We start from the raw sequence: 4,921 nt of genomic DNA, 5'->3' as shown, positions 1-4,921 counted from the left end.
AGCCCGACGTGGGATTCGATCCCGGGTCTCCAGGATCGCGCCCTGGGCCAAAGGCAGGCGCCAAACCGCTGCGCCACCCAGGGATCCCAATCTCTTTAAATGTGTTAATGTTTTCTGGCCTAACACATATTGAATTTTAGTAAATTTTCTCTGATCACAGAAAATCAAACTAAAAATCTCATCATTTGGTGTTACTTTGTCTCTTTCTTATTACCTTTTTAAAAATTTTTATTTATTTATTTGAAAGACAGAATGGGAGAGAGAGAGAGAGAGAGAGAGAGCAAGAGGAGCACAGAGGGAGACCAAATCAAGAGAACTCCACGCTGAGTTTGGTGTCTAACACAGGGCTTAGTATCATGACCCTGAGATCATAACCTAAGACGAATCAAGAGTCAGATGCTCAATGGACTGAGCTACCCAGGTGCCGCTCTTTCTTACCTTTTTGAATAATTGACTATTTAATGCACTCTTTAGGATTATGTTTTTGCTGGGGGGATGTGGGGTTACCCTGAGAGATTAAAATATAGATTCTTAATTTAGTTAAATATAGAAATAAATAAAACATAGATTCTTAATTTAGTTAGGAACCTTAGAACACATGACCTCAGTCTACCACTCTTCAGATTTATATGACTCTTCTTTCATGTGTTTTAACTCTATACATTTTAAATTCCAAATAATAAAAAAATAATATAATTATTATAATGTATAATAATATAATAGTAAATTACATTATTATAATACTATTGTATAATATGTAATATATTGTATAATATTATTATCATATATAATACATTAATATATATTATCATATACATTAATATATAATATTAATATAATAGATATTATAATAAGTATGCTATATAATTATATATGCTATATAATAGCATATATAATAGATATATTATATAATTATATATAATTAGAATAATGTTATTATTAATATTTCTAAGTATTTCTATAGGTTTACACACTTATTTATTATATATTATATAATACATTAATATAGTATTAATATAATAATATCTATTATAATAGCTATGATATATAATTATATATTATATATAAATGTTATTAATATTTCTAAATATTTCTTAAGGTTTACCCACATATTTACCTTTTTGGGTGCTCTTTTTGGCATTTCCAATCTTCTGTCTGGAATCATTTCCCCTTTTTTTTTTTAATTTTTTTTAAGATTTATTTATCCATGAGAGACACAGAGAGATGCAGAGAGGCAGAGACACAAGCAGAGGGAGAAGCAGGCTCCATGCAGGGAGCCCGACTTGGGACTTGATCCCGGGTCTCCAAGATCACACCCTGGGCTGAAGGCGGTGCTAAACTGCTGAACCACCCAGGATGCACTCATTTCCCCTTTCTTACTGAAGGACATACTTCAGGGTTTTTTTAGTGTAAATCTGCTAATGATGAATTCCTTCAGTTTTTTTGTTGTATGAGAAATGCTTACATTTCATTTTCATGCATTAAGAATATTTTCATTGGAAATAGAATCCTAGATTAACAGTTAATTTTCTTTCAGCACTTAATTCATTGCCCTTTAGCTTCACTTGTTTCTAGCTCATTAACTTTAGTCTTTCTCCTTTTCTATCTATGTATCTAAAACTAAAACTTTCTCCCAACATGGCTTTCGCTATATATCATGAGTTTAGATGCTTAATCCTAGTTTGGTACTTTTGGAGTTAATTTTTTTTCTGGCCTTTTTTTTAAGATTTTATTTTTAAGTAATCCCTATATCCAAGGTGGTGCTTGAACTCACAACTCTGAAATCAAGAGTTGCATGGTCTACCTACTGAGCCAGCCAGACACTCCTCTGCGGCTATTAAGTATTTCTACTTTGTACTTCAGCAGGTTTCCTATGATGTTCCTATGGGTGATTTTGCTTTTATTTACCCTGTTTGGGTTTCATAAAGCACCTGGATTCTATGGCTTGAAGTCTTTAATCATTCTGGAAAATTGTAAGTCCATCATCACTTCAAATACACTTCTGCTTTCTTCCTCCTCTCCTCCAGGAATTCTAATTAGAATTAGACATGAGTTAGGCATTTATCAGATTATCCCCTAAGTTTCTAATGCCATTTCATCTATTTTCTATCTTTGAAAAAGTATCTTCTTTAAACTATTCTAATTCGTTAATCCTTTCTTCTTCTAGATTTAATTAGTCATACTATTGCATTTCCTATTTCACAGTTTTGTTTTTGTTTGTTTTTTAGTTCTAGAGTTTCCATTTACTTCTCTGTTAAAATTATCCTGTACACAGTCAGCATAGTTACTTCAAAATCTGTGTCTGGTGCCTCCATTTTCTGGATCCCCCATGGGCCACTCTTTTATCTACTGTTTCTCTTAAATTTTGATGATATTATTTTACATGCTTATGAATTCTTTTTATCAGTCATTTACTTGAGTGCCTGTAATTGTATATTAAAATTTTTAGAATTAAATTTAGGCCTATATTATCCTCCCAGGGAGAGGTATAAAATTGCCTTTGGCAAGTGGTGAAGGTCCCTAACAATCTGGGGTCATCTTAATACAATTCTAGAAATTGAGATTATGTCAAGCTAGGTTTCAGTCCCTGCAAGAGTTTGCTTTGTTCTGGGTTCAGTACTACTCCTAAAGTGTAGCTGTTTTACTGTCAGAAAGAAGAAAAGAAGGTAAGAAAGAAAAAGTAACCCAATGTACAGGGTCCCAACTCAGAGCATGAGGATTCTACTATGACTTCTCACCCTTCTTAATAGGCACTGTTCTCTAATGTTTTGGGGAGATACAGAGGCTGAAATATACTATCATCCAGAAAAGAGTTAAATTTGTTTCTTCTGAGACTCAGCTGGTACTCCTGACTTGAAAACATTCTAGTCCATTCAAAGATCCTCAGCTTAATCTGGGAGTCTTTTTACCAGCAAATCATCCTTACTGCATACATAGGGCTCAGTCTCCTTGTTTTAGCTCCTTGTTTTAGCATTGACATTACAGCCAGGGAAACCCAGCTCTTTCACAAATGCTTATCCATTGCTCCGGTTTTATATCTTAATTTTTTGTGTTTTCTTCCTCATGTGTTTGTCTGTGTGTGACTCTTTGAGATTTGCCTTTCTCCTTACAAGCTCAGTGACGTAAGGAAAACTTCTTGACACAAGATTTATGCAGAATCCTCTTATCTTATGATGGAAGGCTCAGAAGAAAAATTTCTGCCTTCTTTTTTTCCAAGTTATGAGTTGGTGGGCTTTTTTAGAGAAGTATTCTCAGAATACTTACCAGATAGAAGCCAAGTTTAGGCTTAGACCTCTTAAGGAAAAAACTAATAGTGAACAAAAACACACGCTTATGTTAATGACAAATACATGTTTTCAAAATTATAACATAAATAAAATAATTAAGTCTTCCTCTTCATTATATTCTTGTTGCTTTATTGATGACTAATAAATCTCAGATGAGTCAATTATATAAAAAATTAGTCTTACGGGGGATCAGTAGGTAATCAAGACAGTCATTTATTTAAACCTCAAAATCTGACTTTAAAAGAAGGATTCACACAATGGCAGTCATTCCAATTCTCTTATTTATAAGAGTTGTAACTGTCTATACACCTTACTAGCTGACTCAACATGAATGGGAGTTTTCAGTAGGTTTTGAGTGAATGTGAAAGCAGGAGAACTGGACTCAAGTCTATAGAACAAATTACAGTTTTTTAAAGTTACAGTGAGGGAGGTGGGTGGGGGATGGGTTAGATGGGTGATGGCACTTATTATTATTAAAGAGGGCACTTATCTAAGAAGTAAAAATGGTATCTGTGGTAGTCAGAATAGTACAACCCTGCCCCACAAGATGTCAACATACCTGCTTGTCAGACCTGAGAATATGTTAGATTTTGTGACAAAGATCAACTAAAGTTGCAGGTGGAATTGAGGTTGCCAATCAGTTGACCCTGAGATGGGAGATGATCTTGGATCATCCAATGGGCCCAATGTAACCACAAGGGTCATTAGTGGAATTGGGAAGCAGAAAAAAGAGAACCAGAGAGAGGGCAGCATGAGAAGAATGCTGCCTAATGTTATTGGCTTTGAAGATGGCCACAAGCCAAGGAATGCAGCCTCTAGAAGCTGGAGAAGACAAGGAAATCAGTTCTTCTCTAGAGCCTGCAGAAGGAATGCAGCCCTGTGGATACTTTAATGTCAGCCCAGTGAGACTCATTTCAGATTTCTGACTTCCTGAACCATGAGATATTAAATTTATGTTGTTTAAAAAAAATTAAAGAGGGCACTTTGTGATGAGCACTGGGTGTTGTAAGGGATGAATCACTGAATTCTACTTAGAAGCCAATATTGCAGGGTATGTTCACTAAAATTTAAATAAATAATAAATAAAGTTATGGTGGATAATTTTTGTTTCTTTTGCAAAAAAAATATATCTAGAGACTTGGAGCATGCACAAGGAAGAGTGAAATGTATTCCAATGTTCTGGCAGCATGAGCAGTGCAAAATGGTCTGTTTCTGCCTAGCTATTCATTTTAACAATAAAAATAGTACGACTACGTCAAAAGTTATGGGTAAAAGGTGGCACTGGGAAGTGGTAAAACTATAGACTCAGTTCAGACTGACCTGTAGGCTTAAACCCCAGTTCAGTTACTCACAATTTCACTTTGGGTGAGTTTCTCAACTTCCCTGGGCTTCTAGTACCTTGGTAAAATAATGTTAGCACTTGCGTCATAAGACCGCTAGCAGAGATTCAGGAGGTTTATTAAGTTATTTCTTGCTCACTATGTTCTTCTTGTCCAGGAAGAATAATAGTGTTCTGAGGGCCAGTCCTCCAGCCAAGCTCCAAAACAGATCTCATGGCTTACGAGGGAGGATGAAAAAAACATAAGCTGGTGTTCAATCCATGCTTTGTCCAAACTGAGTAAATCCTAAATAGC

This window comes from Canis lupus, chromosome 35 (genome assembly GCF_048164855.1).
Source record: "Canis lupus baileyi chromosome 35, mCanLup2.hap1, whole genome shotgun sequence".
NCBI classification, from domain to species: Eukaryota; Metazoa; Chordata; class Mammalia; order Carnivora; family Canidae; genus Canis; species Canis lupus.
The sequence above is the reverse complement of the archived record's forward strand: the minus strand, read 5'-3'. Positions refer to the sequence as shown.